At 41.3% G+C, this 17,693-nt stretch overlaps 1 protein-coding gene across 1 annotated transcript in view; it reads left to right on the forward strand.

Moving 5' to 3' along the window:
• Positions 1–6,626: 6,626 nt before the first annotated feature.
• Positions 6,627–17,693, forward strand: part of LOC117743242 (protocadherin-16-like) — a 78,109-nt gene continuing 67,042 nt past the window's right edge. The window contains 1 exon segment of the mRNA XM_034551075.1: positions 6,627–6,667. The gene's annotated coding sequence lies outside the window, so the exon portion shown is untranslated.

Here is a 17,693-nt window from a genome sequence, read left to right on the forward strand (position 1 = left end):
GTCACATAAAGCTACTCATTTTATTTTGAGGAACTATGAATGAGCAGAAGAGAGGGTGTGTGGGCCTTACTTCTGGGGGTATGCATGTCCACATTAACCGCCTGCATGCAAAGAAAGATCAGATTAGTTAAGAATGTGCAATTTAACAAATGAGCTCTAGGTAAAATAACACACTTCATCATCTCTGTTAGTTTAACAGCCTCCTCCCCCTGCTATCGACACGCATGGACACACACAGACTAATTATCAATTCACTCTAAATATGGAATCACGGTGTTACATTAATGGAACAATTTTAAAACAGTTCCACGAAGCAACACATCTGGCTCACAACACCCACTAAATCTGTCCCCGTCTCTGCTGCTTTATGTGTGTGGTGAGTGAGCGAGGGTGGTGTGAGGTGCGACTCACTCTTTCCCACGATGCCGTGCATCAGCAGGCCAGCAGCAGGGAAGGAAACAAAGGGGGTGGGCAAAGACACACACACACACACACACACACACACACACACACACACACACACACACACACACACACACACACACACACACTTAGGACACATTCAGGAACCTCCTGTGCCCATAGTGCAGAAGCTGGCTCATACAGGAAGTTCTCAGCTTTGGCTACTTCCTGTTTGCTAGACGCTTGTATTAGAAGCACATTGTAGGGTAGAGACACCTTTCAGCAGCTATTCACTACATTTAAGTAGTAGTATGAGAATACTAGTATTCTATAGCTGCCATAGCTGATTGTCCGGTTTCTGCACACACAGCTTTAGTCACATTGACATTTCAGCTTTCCTTCATTTTATTCCTAGAAATGGAATATTCCTTGATCAGTTTGCTAATAATACGACAATACACTGTAAAGTTTTTATACTCTCATACACACAGTGGGTTTTATATTTTCAGGTGTAACATAGATACATCTGCATTGTGGAATTACAAAATATTTCTGGAAGAGTTATTTTAGTTCCATTAAACCAATGTTTCATGGTCGCCAAGGTTGTATAGCAGCCAGCAGCTTAATAGTTTCCACACAGCCGAAATAATCTCAGTTCTTAAAAAGAGGCCGTCCTGATTTAGTGGGTCTGCCTGCATAGGGTATTTTCTTTGTAACAATAAAGCATTCTGATAGAGGGAGGAAGGGAGGTGTCATGGCGAGGTAAGTTCGCGAGGAGGGGAAGGGTGTGCAGAAGAGGAGGGTGCAGTCGTCAGGTATTGTGTTCATGTGACATCCAAGTCATGTTTTGAAAGTGATCGAGGTGATGCAAGAGAGAAAAAGAGAGGAAGAGAGTTATGAAAAGGTATCATCACAAAAAGTATATTGAGGGGAGCCAAAACACTGTATCCATTATAGATCATAGACATTGATATTTAAACCATCTTCCGTGGCTTCCGAAATGATTTCCTTTGAGTGAATCCCTTTAAGATGCATCCTGCGGTTGACCAGTAGGATTACTGATTACTGTATCTTACAGAACCGGGACACCAGCTTGTTTTCAACCACAGCACCCCTCCCCCAAATTGCATAAACCAGGATAACAGCTGGTAAGTTATATTTCATAGGAGAGATATTAGAGTACAACAGAGGGATAAAACCTCAGATGGATTATGACCAATATATTCCCTCCATCATACAAAACTTGGAAGCAGGAACTGTTTAATCTCCTTCTCTGGTATCAGCCTACATGTAAGGGGGGGCTGGACCGCTTCTTCCCTGTTTTCACTCTTTACCTCAAGATCGCTGCTCGATAAGGAAAAAGTTATGACCTTCATGCTTGAATGTTTAAGATAAGATTCTGAACAAATGTTCAGTTAAATGCTGGGAGGCCTTGTTCAGGTGGAGCTTGCCAAGTGGAAGCAGGCCATCCTCTTACGAAGTTATAATAGTCCAACTCCAAGCACATTATGGAGGTGACGTAATTCAAGATAAGGATGAAATATAAAGCTCAGACTTACCAAAAGTCTCCGCTGCATAAAAAGAGTTTTTAATGATGGATTTGGGAAAGTATTATACTGAATATAGCAGTTACTTTGGGGTGAGTGGCTGCCATGATGATATCACAACTTTCAATATTTTTTTTCAGCCATAATTCCCATTTGGATGTGGAACACTTTGTGTGATATCATTCTGCGAAGCTCTGTGGAAGTACTCTGAGCTCCTAATAACAATGCCCTTTTCCTGCTCTGTCATCGCCTCTGTCTGTTTATCCTCACAGTCCCTAAAATAGTCCACAAGTACAGGCAACTCACATAAACAATGCACATGTAAAAAACACTGAAATGGCTAAAAAGGTCTGGAGTAAACCACACATAACCAACAGGAAATGTGGTGCCAACACTCAAACAAAGTGGAAACAGTGACTTTTTCCTTCTGTTGGCAAAACAAAATCAATTATCTGCATTCAGTACATCTAATTCCTAAATACTCAACTCTTGGTCCCCTGTTTGTGACATCTGCATAAATGCATAACGTAGTAGCTTTGAAAGAGCAGCCAAAAGCATTGGGCCGGTGTGGTTGGATGGTAGGCAGGCTGGCCACAGTAAAGTAAGCTATAATAATCTCCCTAAGAATACCCTGCAGGACAGATGAAGACACAATACAATGCTTACTAGTGGCAAAGGAAGGCATTTGAGAAAAAAAGAAACAAACTAGAGAACGTGCCCATAGTGGTATAGTGTGCTGAGTAGAGGTGAAGCAAGAACAATATTTCAATGTAGTTTTGTAATGTCCAGGATTTTTTAAATATAGCTCCCATCCAGCGTGAAGATACAATGTGCAGTTTAAGTTAAGAAGCATATCATCATTCTATATTTTTCTTTTTGTCAAGAAATCCCTCAATACTATTCTACCCTCGTAACATACTGTATTTGAGAGCAAAGATACTCAAACAGGAGTAAATAGTGCATTACTTGGGGATGAACATGTTACCCGGTGCAAAGGTGTTGCTCATTTATGTGTTTTTAATAGTTTTCGGACAACATTGGACATCTATGACAAAAAAAAAAGATGTAGGCCTATCAGGCTCTGGCTGCACAGGCAACACTGATTCATTGTTAATGTTGGTCTTTTCATGGGATTTGTTTGTTTGATAAATAGAATATTGACAGACTTCCACTTTCAAACATTGAACTGTAAATAAAAAGTGAACTTTGCTCACAAGAGTTTTAAAACTTTTTTCTTTGCATGAAAGCCTCATGAATGCCCGACAGTGATATTTTGGCCATGGGAAAGGAAGGTCTGATTAAGCCACCACTCTTTCCTCTCTTGGCATGCAGAGTCTCTGAGCGTAACTGTGACCTCATCCCATCCTGCCGCACAGGAAAGGTGGATCAGATAACCGGGGCAGACACCTGCACGGACACAGGGTTGTATGTATGGCTGAGGGAGAAAGACTCAGAGTTAAGTGACAAAAATGAGAAAGTTAATGTTTGTGCAGTACTTTAAATTTGGACTCAGGAAAAGGACTAAATCCAGAGAGATGGAGTGATAACAGTTGAATGAAATAAAGCATGTGGAAAGAGACACATTAAGTCATTTCATGGATAGTGCTGCCAGGATATACAGAGCTAGGGTGTTGCTTGCCAGTCAAGGGATTGCTTCAGGCACATTCCCAGAGGTTTTGCAGAAAGGAAGAATACTTATTATGTCACATTTTTCACCAGATATTTCTTTTTCAGTGATGAAATCTTAAAATTAGTTTCAGTCCACTGCACATGCAAACATGTCAATTTGCCTAATTTGCTGGTTTGATTCACATCGCAGTCCTGCGGTCAACTGTGTGTGTTTGCATATAGAAGCAAGAGAGCGAGTCCCAGCCAACAAGTCCAACCAGCCAATACAGACAGACCCCTCCATTAGCTCCTAACGATGCATTTACAATTGACCTTACAGCTTCTAGTTGTTAGTTCATCACCCTGCCACACTTATGTATATATTGTGTTAGAGGTGACCATACTGTAGGTCCATGATAATTAATTGCTTTAGTCAGTTCTGTTATGAATGCATGGGGTTGGAAAAAACAAGGAAGACTGGACAGAATATGAATCTGGGATGTGCTAAAGGTTTGAAATGTGGACTGGGGTTATCAAACAGAATAGACACAGGAGTCAAAGAAATCCTTTGACAGTTCATGATTTATATCAGTGTATGCAAGTGTATGTGTTGTGTGTGTGTGTGTGTGTGTGTGTGTGTGTGTGTGTGTGTGTGTGTGTGTATTCACGTGTGTTTGAGGATGACAGAGAGAGATTTTACATTTATGAATGTGTGCGGCAACGATATAAATATTGTGGTGGTCTCCTGTATTGTGGGGAGCCCCACCAAAAGTGTCGCTCCTCAGCCATCTGCAATTGGTTAAAGCTGCGTAATTGCAACTCTGTGGCAAGGGATCCCACAACAAGATCGATGCAGAGTAAATTCACTCACACGCACACATACAGCACAGTTGCGCAGATGCAAACACACGAGGACAAATGCAGACACTAAAAGGACAAGGGCAGATGTGAGATGTGAGAAAGAGGAGTATGTAGCTTGTTTCACCAGGAAAAATGTATTTATTTATAGTATATTTGAATTGATCAAAATTTGTCCTTAAAAAGAGCACTTACTATTCTCAACTAATCAGGACGTTTAAGCTGTCAAGTATCTCCTGCCAACCAGGCCTTTTCGTGAGCAACAAATATTTCCAAAGACGTATAGTACAGTCCTCTAACTAATAACAACAGCACAAACAAATGGTGGATCGTTATCTATCTTGACTATATATATTTTTTATGTTAACTCTTTGGTATGTTTTATATAGAAATGCAAGTGTATCTGAGCTACGGGTTTCAGCCCGGTGCATTCAGGCTCATACATTGACCATGACATGATGACCATACAGTGTATGGACACTTATTGGTGAAAGTGTAAATGCACCATTCCCCTCTACTGACTGCAATATAATCGGGCATGTGCTCTCCCAAAGCATGAGGGGATGGATTGATTGCTGCCCTTGGCAACCACCTCCAGCCTCCAGCCTGCAGCCTGCAGCCTCCAGCCTCCGCCCCCCCCCCCATGTTCACACCACCCTCCTCCACACCGCCTCCTCTGCTCTGGTTCAACAATGCAGGTGGAGGCTTGACCTAAAATCTGGGCTGATGAATGACTACATCTTGCTGACGCTAGCAGTCAAAAGGGTGTGTGTGTGTGTGTGAACCTCAACCTAGCCTGCTCTGCTGCTTCCTCTCCTATTATAGCGGTAGCATTTTACATTCAAATATCTAAAATGGAATTAATTCAAGTTCAATGATAAGACTACTCTAATATATCCGTATTTAATTAAAAGTTGCCAAATCATTTAATGAATTATATGTGAAAAAGAATGTATAGGCATGTGTTGTAAAATGTACTGGTGACCAACTCTTGAATAACCCTGATTATGGCCATGTTCACACAGATTTTCATGACACATTCATGCGATTTGCTTTTAATAGCTACCGCATACTTAAACTTGAATTATGAATATTTACATACCGATCTGTATAAATCCATAATAATATAAAAAATAATAACACAAGTAGTATAGGCCTCCTATCCAAAATGCGGGCTATCATTAGGCTCTCTTCTTCTGATTCTTCAGTAGTTATAACATATTTGTGGTGGTTGCATCACTGTTGCCGTCGTTTGCACTGTTTGCTGCTGGGTCAGCCGACATGTTCTCTATTTACAACCATTGATAATATTTCATTGTTCATAGGGACTTTGTGGGGAGGTTTTGAAACGTGTGTGGTATCCTTCTAAATTCTATCATACCACTACGTCCCCAAGGAGAAGGAAATATAAATTATGCTGGTAATGACTCATTTCCAGTCACAATGTGCGATGCTGAGCTAAACTCCTGTTTTGAGGGGGAACGGTGCTCTTTTGTTTCAAAGACTACTTCCACTGAACAGAGCTGGGGGGCACCAAAGGCTGCTCTCCAGTCTCCTCTCTCCACTGTGCTCTACAGCCTCCCTCTGCTCTGTCCTCCCTTTTGTGTAGCTCCCCGAATAAATTAGCAACCCCAGTCGGTAATGGGAGGAGGAGGAGGAGAGTAGGGGGGCTGGGCCTTGTGGCGGAGGAGTTGGCTTTCAGTCGGTGAGGTGCACGGTGCCTTGAAGCAGGCTCCGTTTTAGCGCATACACACACGCACGCACACGCACACCCCGTGTCTGACTGACTGGATGCTGAGAGAGAGAAAACGGGGAGAGAAACGTTTAGGTCACCGAGAGAAAGGAGCATTGCAGGGCCACACAGACGGCTCCTTTTCTTCTGCAGACCGCAGAGAAACCGTAGAGCTTTGCAGCTGATCCAAACGCGCTCACCTGACGCGGGCACGGAGCCGGAGAAAAGACCCTTCACTGGAGGAGTAAACCAACCTACCGGTCTACCAGATTAGAACATCTGTGGAATTGGCTCAGCTGTCATTTTTGTTGTGGATATTTTCTTTTTTTTAAAAGAACAAGAAGAAGAAGAAAAAGAAGAAAAGAACCCCAGACCTGCTGGCCAGCACGCCTCCATTCAAGATTTTGTCCTGGAGGATTGTCTGTCGTTGAGGGGCAATTGGAGACCGTTTGCATACTAATCACTGTTTGAGGGGATATCCAGAACGAACATCCAGAGCTGCGGAGTGGGTCAGATGAATGTAAGTGACAGCTCCTTTATTCTCATCCCCTGTTCACTAATATGATCAGTAAGGGACGAATGTTGGAAAATGAGCTCTTCTGGCTTCTGGTCCTCCGTATAGAGGGGGTGCACCCTGCATCCGCACCTTGCATGGCTGAGCTAGCTGGCCCCGGCTGTGCTGAGATATGGGGAGACCATGCTAGAGGGGTGACAATGGTATAGGCTATTATACGAGACCAATGGATCATGGTGATGCAGCTGCCTCATATTGATTATTGATCCCCATCCACAGACAAACCAGCTGAACAGCCAGGTTGGAAAAAGAGAAGAGTGGAGCCCTTTTTCAAAATATATGCTAAACATGAAAGGGAGGTTAGTCTAGTAGGCCACCTTCTTATGTCTTATGGAACTATTTGATGATAGTAAGTCAGTGTAAGTCATCACAGGTTTTTAGCTTACAGCGAATACACTTTGTTTTGGAGGGAGTACCGAACCACTTAAAGGGAAACACCATGAAGTCAAAGTGTGCCAGCGCTCTTTGGACTATTTCCTGAGGGGAGCAACTGATGTGACAGCGAAGAGATTTAGTAAGACTGTGAGGCTTCACTAGTGGAGAGAATTTGAAGTAGAGCATGCTCTGTTGATGATGGTGTGGTTCCCACTTTTCTGTATGATTATGGAAACAGAACCAATGAAACCCAGAGGGAGTATCGCAACACGCAATAACAACTGTATAACACGTTAAACAAGCAAAAAGATCAAGTCCAAGAGGATGTCAGATAGTTTTAATATCTAGCAAATATGTTCTGACACAAATGTTTTTTAAACATGAAGTGTATTTATAGCAACCAGTTCTGTCTATATATATTTACATGGCCAAAAGCTAAAAATGGGAACCCAGGGGCATATTTAAGTTCCTAACCACAATAGTTATTCCAGTCATATCTGGTGTCTGCTGGCATCCACAACTCCTGGTTTTCTGCTGTAAGTAGGGATACGGATCTTTGCATTATTACACTATCCACTTACATGGTCTCATGTGCTCCAGCTCTGCAGCATACTGGCCTCAGCCTCTGGTCTACACACAACCAGTAACAGTTTGGCTTCTTGCAGAGCGATGAGGCGTGCAGCAAGACATTTTCTAACAGGAACCATATGGATTTTTTGTTGTTGCGGCTGCATTGGGCAGAGCTTACTGTATGTTTGTGCAAACAACTTTTAATTACTCACATCAGCTGCTTAGAGGGGCTCATATACAGGAACAGATACTTTACAATAGTGGCAATTAAGAAGATTATTCGGGCGAGTTAGTTATATCTTAATTCTGGCCATGTTAATGAAAATGTGTAGTGGATACAATTATGAAAGGAAGTGTTTTTGGGGTGGCAGCTGAGGTGTCCACTTAAAGCCCTGAACATCCTTGTGAAATATGTTTTTAATTCTTTTATTTTCCATTCCATTCCAATATCGGAACCGCTTATCCTATTTCAAGGTTGCGGGGCGCTGGAGCCGATACCAGCTGACATTGGGCGAAGGCAGGGTACACCCTGGACAGGACGCTAGATCCTCAATTAATTTAAAAGAAGAGCTGTGATCATTAATGTTACACCCAATACTTCCTGTCTCTCTAACATGGTCTACAACAAAGGGAGTCAAGGAGAGAGGTCTACTCATTTAGTTAAGTGTCAAGTCTTTTTGTAGAGCTTATCAACAATGTAAACAGTCAGCTGCTTACCTTGGACTTCATGTTGTTCTATTCAGCTGGATGGATGAGCATGATACTAACTCTGCAGGGTCGGTGGATTCTCACCAGCGATGTGTTCAGAATACATGCACCCCTGAGACAACAGCATCTGCTGGAAGACTTTATATTACATCTTTGGGGGGAGGTGACTGAATAGCAACCACAACCCTACAACCCCCATTCCTTTCATTGTATATGGGATTATTTGGGGGGCATTTTGGCAGCAATATGACATTAAACTTGGCTTGGTTTTTGCATCTTATTCTACTACTTTTAATGTGATAATGCGGCATTGGAATCATGCTGACATACACACCAATATTGATGATTCTCTGTTCAAATCAAAGTTGCCTTTTCTCAGGATGAAATATAATACCACCACCCACAGTCTTTAGGTTTTTTTGTTTACTCTAATATAATTACTTTCGGGAATGTCCAAGTTGAGGCTTTATTCTTCTGCAAATCTCAAGTAATCTTGCGAGTTTACTTTAAACTCTGGGGATATACAGTGTAATCAAACTGTGCATTCGCCACCCACATCACCAACGAAATCCTGCTTGTACCCACATAAGAAAAAGTCAAGTTTCATTATGTGATTGATTTTACGCTATAACCCTGAGTGACTAAAGTGTTAATTAAGAATACAAAGTCACCACGCGTACCATATTGCAGGGAACACTGTAGAGAGTAAAGGGTTTTGTGTAATATCTGTTTCAGCTCATCAACTCAAATCATGGAGTGCTGCCAGCACAGAAGGAGAGTGAGGGAAAAAAACAGAAAGCATCTTCCCACCCAAATGTTGCAGCTCAAACTGAAATCTGTCTAATTGTATTCCAGAACTGTTTTGTTTTCTGTGGATGGGAAATGTGAGTACAAATATGGGAAAGCGACTCAAAGGGTTTGTGTTGGTGTCTTTATTTACCTCTCAGACCACCGTTTTAAGACATGAACCAAGGACTCAATTTTGAAGGGATTTCATGTAATTTATGTTTATTAACTTTAACCAGTGTTTAGCTGCCATATTGCGGTGGAGGATCTTTGGTTTCCTTGAAAGCCACTCCTGATTGCATCTGCCATCCACAGGGCCAGGCAGTTATTAATAGCTTTAGTAGTAGAGTCATAAAATAAGATTCCCATTGATAAGGAATTCCCTTTGCTGATTGCTCCACATTTCATTAACTTTACCCTCTGGGTGTATTGGTTGCCATGGCAGCTACAATTGCAAGGTCTGCCATCTTGCTGTGATTAAAATCGAGAAATTGAATTAGATTATTGTAAAATTTGAGCTGTATGTGTGTGCTTACATGCTGAGAAAGTGGTTCCCAAATTCACATTGGAATTGAAATAGGGATGTATCAAGTCGGATTTTAATGAGCTTTCCGTAAAGTATATCGATGCCTTAGTGGAATCTCTTCGATGAGTATCAAAGATTGAACAAAGCATCAGGCCGTAATTTCATAATTTAATTTTTTCTAGCCACCCAGTTCGTCAGCAGTAACAATCCTTGCTTATTTCATTTGTATTCTTGCTGCTGCACCTTTGGGAGATTATGTTTGAATTATGAAGTACCAGTTAATACTTTGCAATGTGTGATCATAGAAACGTGTTTGTAATAAATAATCGCACATACACAATCGTCATACCTCATCTTGTAGCTTGACCTGAGGCTTATTTTCTTACAGTGTAATGTAGTCTTCCCACTGGGGAAATACAGATCTTACCTTACAGTTTGAAGACCCATGTAGCTGCTGCTCTGGAGAAGATATTACTGTATGACTGCCTCAACCAATCAAAGGACATGACTGGACTCTCCCGCCAGACACAGAATGATTGACTAGCTGGAGTTTTCAGATGGTGCAATTCCATTTTTGTTTCTTCCGAGGCCCAGTTATGAAGTAACCATCATTATTTAAGTCAGCTGAAAGGGAAGGACTTCAGACACTGGCTAAAAAAAAAAGAATGAATAAAAATAATATTTACAGTGCAGAGGTGCTGTCTGCAAAGCTGTGGGAAGACTACTTTTGGACCAGTTCCCCCGTCCTTCTAAAATACCAAGTTTCAAACCTCTCAACTTGCTACATTCTAATCTTCAAATTTGACAATAGACGCTGATCCAAACTGGCGAGCATAGCAAGACCAGGCCTTTAGATTCAGATCTGGGATAATGACTGCTGGAAATGAGTTGTTATATTCCTGGAGGAAGTTGCGGATGGAAGTCCTCTAAAGCTTGGTGTTGTCTCGAGTTTCCACGTCCTCGCTTCTCTGCCGTGGGTTGGAACAGGGACACTGGCTCCGACTGCCAAAGTGTGGTAGATGGTTTGAATTCTGGGTTTCTCTTGTTGCAGTTGATGGATGGAAGAAGCGAGTTTGCTTCTGTGCATGAATGTATGCACGTGAGCAAGTGTGTGGCCTTTGGATAGACATGTGTAGTTGATTGAGAATTATCATTTTGGGTTCAACTGACGACGATATTCAATTAAATTTATTTTGTGTAGCCCGAAATTACAAATTTGCCTCAGAGGGATTTACAATCTGTACAGTAGATGTCACGTGTACGGAATGAACAACGTTACAGAGTTACAGCACATTCAATGAATAGGACAACAAATATTCATATAATGACAGCAGTCATGATGAAAAAGGTACAACTATCAAACATAACAGCAACAATAGATATAGTAGAATAATAATGATAATAAAAGCAGTAATGGTATTGGCAATACTAATTGCAATGCAACTAGCACTAACAATGATAATAGCAGTGGGTGTTGGGCGTCCAGTATAAACCCGGATCCATGGAAACCTGCGAGGCGAGAAAGCACAAAACGTCCGGAAAAGGAGCAAAGTTAGTGCATGAATTCATACAGAAGGAAATATCATCAGTCAATCTCTCAATTACCTTTTTGACTTACGGATAAACTGTTTAGTCTTTAAAATATAAGAATCAGCAGGTGTTTGTCCTTTTTACTTGATAAATGTTTGAATTATTGCTGATTCATTTGATGTCTATCCACTAATTGATACATTTACTAGCTGTTACCAGCCGAGACATCCCTTCTCAGATCTCTTTATCGATTCTTCCCCACTGAGGGAACGACTAATGCAGGCAAGTGTGTGCCGTATATGCACACATGTTTCTGAATGAAGTGATGTATTCATTTCATTAGTCACATGAAGAGATGAATGTGGGAATTGCTCTGAGCAAAGATGAATGAAATGTGGTGACTGCTGCCCATCTGGGTTTATGATGAATGAGAAGTGTCTAAGCTGTGAGGCAAGAACAGAGAGCGGTAGAGTCTGTGTCCAGTCTCATGTGTTTCTAATGAAGTAAGTGAGATGATCTGAGCTTCTGGTACATCAAACATTTGCACCAAGCAGAGCACTGCATGTAGGGCACCGCAGCTCAGGTAGTGCAACGTGTTATGCAAGCTTAGGGATATTGAAAGTGTGGATTTGTGGGTTGTGTGGGAGAAAAGGAGGCAAAAGAAAAAGTTGGCTGGAGAACAAATACTTTTTGGAAAAGCAGTAGCCTCTAGGAAGATCAAAACTGTGTTGTTTGCCATTGATGCAGAGCGCGAGAGATCAGTCCTGAAGCAACATTTTTCATTTGGAGCCTTGAAACCCATCAATCACATGATTTCATTGCATCATTATTAACTGATATTGAGTATTGATGTCTGTTTAACTCTGGAGAGCAAAAGAAAACAAAGATAGACAGACTTAATTCCCAGGCTTACCACAAGTAATATAATGGAGTAACATGATACAAAGGCATTCTCTTGGCGAACAGCTGTTGGTGCGCCACCAACCCGAGAGTTGATGGAGAATTTATTTGCTAATAAGCTAAGTCACTGTTACATATTCTGAGCTACAGATGAGTAATTATGGATTTTGATAACCAAAAGAAGAACCAAAGTCTAGGTTCTTCCCAGTGAAAATAATTCCGTAGCATTTCTCTTTGGAAGATAGCAACTTACTTTCACCCTAAACCTGTTTTGCTCTGTTTGCTGGCAAACTCTTCTTTTTATCACTTTAATTAATGTTTGTGTTTTCTGATACAATAACATAACCTCATACAACTTTCTGCCTTAGGCCATGCAACTGAATTCATCGGCTGGAGTGTGGAAAAAGATTAAAGTGTGTCCTTGTATCCGTGTGTGTGTGTGTGTGTGTGTGTGTGTGTGTGTGTGTGTGTGTGTGTGTGTGTGTGTGTGTATGTGTGTTTAAGTTACAAGATGGGTCTTCGGTTTCCCTTCTCCTGATCCTGTTTTGGCTATCAGCTGAGTGTTTTGACTTTTAACTTTTCCTCTGTCCTTTCATTAACACATGTTGTGATTATTCTGATATAATACAGTGTGTTTGTGTGTTCATGTTCATCACATTGTGGGGACTGAAGTCTGGAGGGTGAAGGTTGGGGTGAGGCAATTAAGTTTAGGATGACCCTACAGGGAATTAAAGTAAGTTAAGGTTGAGGTGGGAATCAGCAATACACAATTATGCCCATAATTCAAACAAATGATTTGGCAAATATTGTGAAAACAATTTTTATCTCCACCACTACAAACACAACTCCAGAGTGGTTAGTGTTTATTTGTATTGCATTCACATCATATTAATATCTGAATGCTATGATTGCCATGCATACACAAAATACACTTAACATAATCACACTGTCTAATAATACTTGACTTATACTTACTAACAAAACACCTAAATAACTAATACATACCAAACACTGTGTGTGTGCAATGCATAATACAGGTTTGTAGTCCAATGTGCAGCCAAATGAAGCTATTAAGCGCTTGTTTGTTCATTTTAAAGTATTCAACTTAACAATAATGTTTAATTTCTTCCAGTCAGTGCTCTGCTTTTCACAGACAGTTGAACTGGCATTCTCCTATATAGATAGAACTCAAAAGGCAAATCATGAGTAGAGAAATAGTTTGTTTCAGCCACTGTCAACGTATTTATCTCAGTTTTACCAATGAGGTAATGCTGTTTGACAAAGAGTCAGGTTTGCTCGAAAGCTTGCCCTGTTGGGATATTAAACATACTCGATGGGGAGAAGCAATGATGGAAGCTGCTCCTCCACCTTCAGGAATATCCTGCCAGGCAAATTATTATTATTATTTTTTACCCTGCTTACCATGTCGGCCCAATATATAGTTTTTATTAATATCAATTCTTTGAATTTCCACCCACTTTCTCCTTTTTACATTTAAAATGATGAGTTATATACACACACACATGCACACACTTTCATCAGAGAAGCAAGCCCACTGCACATTGACTTGGCAGTGTGGCCTTGAAGGTTGAGGGGTAAGTGAATCTCCTCCGGCTGTGTTTTCACTTGCTCCTTGGCTTCACCGACCGTCCAAAGGGTACACTATTTATGTGGGTGCGTGTGAGGCTGCATGCATGTGTGTGATACAGCACTCACTCAAAATATGGTTAACTTCTTCTTCTTGTTCTGTTCTTTTTTTTTTTTTTTTTTTAAGGAAACCTCATTCAGAATCAAACTTTTTCTCTGTATCTCTAGTTCCACTTTTTCCTCTGTTCCTTCCATCTCTGACTGTTTTATTCTCTTTCTCCTTCTTGCCTGTCGGGCATTGAAATCTAGGACATTTTGTCACAGGGGACCTAGTGCAGTTTGTAAGTGTGTGGGACTGTATTCCAGCTTGACATCTTCTGTGTGGGTAAATAAACAAATCATCACACCAGCTTTGAATTGTCATGCTGCTGCTGCTGCACAGTCTTCTGGGGTTACTTTCCACCAACTATTAGGAGTTAAATAAGTATGTTAATGGAGAGACGCAAAGATAGGTGTAACATTCCTATTTTAAGATTTTGACGCAGCAGCACAGTGAATTGAGACTGATTTGATAACGTCAACCAGACATGACTTGTAATAATGCTTCACTCCAGAATACATGAGTCAAATATGGCTCAATACCTGTTGATGGTTTTCATGCTGAGAAAGATTGGGATGCAATATACCATTTTATTATTGAATAATATCTTAAATATCACTGACCCCTAGATAAGGACACATAATGTTCCACCAAGTCTGCTTTTTTACCTAATTTCCATCCAAATGAGAGCATGGAGCCAAACCAAGAAAAAAACATCTCATTCTCCAAATACCTTTGAAATGGAACAACAATTTTAAAAAAAACATCCAAGCAACATTCACTTCCTTAATCAGAGTATACTACTCCTATCTCTAAAAGAACTGCAATATGAAAACAAAGTGTGGACTTGAGCCTCAAAGTCTCAGTGGGCTCCTGGCACAGACTCACTCGCTCTCACTGTGACCTGACTAGCCTCTGCAGCCCCACTGATGTCACTGACATGGACATTTATGTAGGAAATAAGTAATACAATAAAACTCCAGAGCAACATTTCACGGATAGAATTAAAAACAAAGGTTTTCACAGAGTTGAGGTAAGCTGGGAACAATGTTCCAGCTTGGTTCCTCGGTACGAGTAGTTTGAAATCACTACTGACTTAGATAAGATAAATTAAAAAAGATGATCAACTAGATGAAATCTTAACCTTAGATCAGTTATACTGAATTCTTTGTCATGTTCCCGTTTACAGTATGTATTTGTCACTCTGTATCAGATCCACTAATTAAGCTGCAGCTCAGAGTAACCAAGGAACTGGTCCTCACTTCATCATGATTAATTCAAACATACTCACTCAGATTCTGTCTCCACAAACAAGGTATGTAGGTTGCCTTTCACAGGTTGTGAGAGCTTTTATGGCTACAAGCTTCCCCTGGGTGAGGTAACCCACTTGTATGCTACAGTCATGAACTCTCTCCCCACATACTATGATTAATATTAATTGTGCTGTCATGCAGCACATGCATGTATATTTCAGTGTGTGTGTAACTGTCCAGACAGTGGACGACTGGCTGTCTGAGAGGCTGGAGCTTAGATATGCTTAAAATTCTGTTTTGATAGTCAGCTATGGAAATAAATTGAAACTGATATCCACCTTTAGTGTTGTCTGGAATGAAGGAAAAAGTAAAAGTGGAACTGAGGAAGCATAGGTATATATGCATAGAAGGGAACTTAAATACACACACAAACACACGCACACACACACACACACACACACACACACACAAGTTAATGCTCAGTGCTGAGACAGCTGAGCTGGTGACAGCTGGGTTTGGTAACGGGACGTCTATATCCAGAAATCGGGGGAAAGGCGACTCAAAGTGGAGACAGGGGTCATAGTTGTCGTCCCCCTAAACACACACACAACCCAAACGACATGAATACTGTGAAGCAAAGCATTCCTCCATCCTCTACCCCCCAACCAGACTCTCAACCCTCCCTCCCTTTCCTCACAATGCTTTTTACTACTTCACCACAACCAGGTCAACCCTTTCATTCTCAGTCAATTAAAGTGTTGTTGTTGTTGTTCTAGCCACCCTGTAATTGTATACTTGTTGAGAAAGTGTTTTTTACCCTTTTAAATGGCACCAGAACTATGATAATCTAGACTAGTATCATAACACAATGTAGAGCACATGCTTGACATGGATTGCAAAAACAAAAAGACAAATGAGATACATCTGATTTTTGCATTGAAAAGGAAAGGTTGTGGATAGTGTGTGTTTTTCAAGGCAGTCATACTGTATTTCTGATCTCAAGTTGTAGACTTCACTTTGATAAGCTTTCCCTTTATTCATTCACCTGTCTGACTTTACCGTCAATCCCAGGACCTTGCCAATGTTTGTTGTGGGTGGCACAGAAGCAGTTTCAGGGATCAATGAGTTGCTGCCAACTCTCAACATCCAATGCCAGACCTCTCAACCGCTGAGGAACTAACTGAATGCAATCCTGAGCTGTTCCATCAAAGCACAAGAAACATGGCTGAGGTAGAGGCAGTATTGAGTGGCCGTTCTTTACTTGGAACTTCGTGACTTTTGGTCCTGTTTAGCTTGGCCCACGGGTAGCTATGGCGTGCCCTACTAGATCTGCTAAATCCATTAGAGGGGACGGACGGACGGACGGAGGAAAGGAGGAGCGACAGACATGTGAGGGATAGGGAGATAGTGAGGCCTGTTTAGAGTTGGCACTGCATACGGAAAAACCTATTCCTCACAACTGAGATACTACAGAGCGAACACGCTCACACACATCCTCATACATACACTGTAGTACTTTAAATTCTTATATCCTATAGAAAACAGTATGGTTTTCTATTATATGGCAACAGCACTTAAGAGTGGAGGCCCATGTATTTGGGTCTTTGAGGCTTGCACACACCAGAGGGAGATTATGGGGTCGCAATGCCAGATCAAATGTGGCTGAGACTGCATGGAGCCCTCCAGGTCTGCCCTGTCTGTCAATGTGGTCGCACAGAGATGATGTCACTGCTCGCATGCACATGTGTTGTGCAGGCCTACAAAGACAGACGTAAAAAGACTGATGCAACTAGACGGATGGTTGAAGCTTGTTCTTTGTTGTATTTCTTTTTGCATTTAAGATTAAATTAAGCATACTCTAATTCATGTAAACTATTAGAAACATAATTTATCACAATTAGCATACTATTATAAAGAGTGCCACTAGAGGGAGTGAATAAGGTGGTCTTTTCCACTCGCCATCTGTTCTGCCAATAGCCTTTTAGCATGAGCTATATTTCAGCCTAGTTCTCTCCATCCCTCATCAGCTTGTGTTTTTTAGTGGAAACACAAGTGTATTGCAGCACACATCAAAAGGGAGATGATGTCATGCACCAACTGTTCATTGACAGTGACACATTGCAGCCATGTGATTTGTTCATCAATACAACCTTTCATTGACACTGAGGGAGAGAGGACTTGTCTGAGAGGACGTAAAAAGACTCACATTCTGGAATACTCCCTTTCTGACCGAAAGACAATAAGGCAGTCAGGCCAAAGCAAACTGTAATCACCCCTCAGAATGTTACTTTTGTTCTATTATGTCCTAAATCCAGTACTTCCTTCTCTGTTCTTCTTTTTTTTGTCCTCTCTGGTGTTCTCAAATTATGGTAATTTGGGGTATCGTGGATTCATCTCATCACAGCGGGGACCCCAAAGGCTCTGACTCTGAGTTTCCCTCCCAGCCTCAGAAAGGTTTCTTTTCATCATCACGCCACTATTCTATTTCCCTTCTTATTCTAGACAGACAGTCCCATAAACACAAACACTCCAAAAGAAAGGCGGGTATGCTTGCTGAGCTCAGCTCAGCTTGCTTTTTTGCGTAGGAGTGAAGCAACTGTCCAGGGCAGCCGTCTGGACCAGATGTAGAGATCAGTG

The sequence above is a fragment of the Cyclopterus lumpus genome, chromosome 14, assembly GCF_009769545.1.
Source record: "Cyclopterus lumpus isolate fCycLum1 chromosome 14, fCycLum1.pri, whole genome shotgun sequence".
Classification (NCBI taxonomy): domain Eukaryota; kingdom Metazoa; phylum Chordata; class Actinopteri; order Perciformes; family Cyclopteridae; genus Cyclopterus; species Cyclopterus lumpus.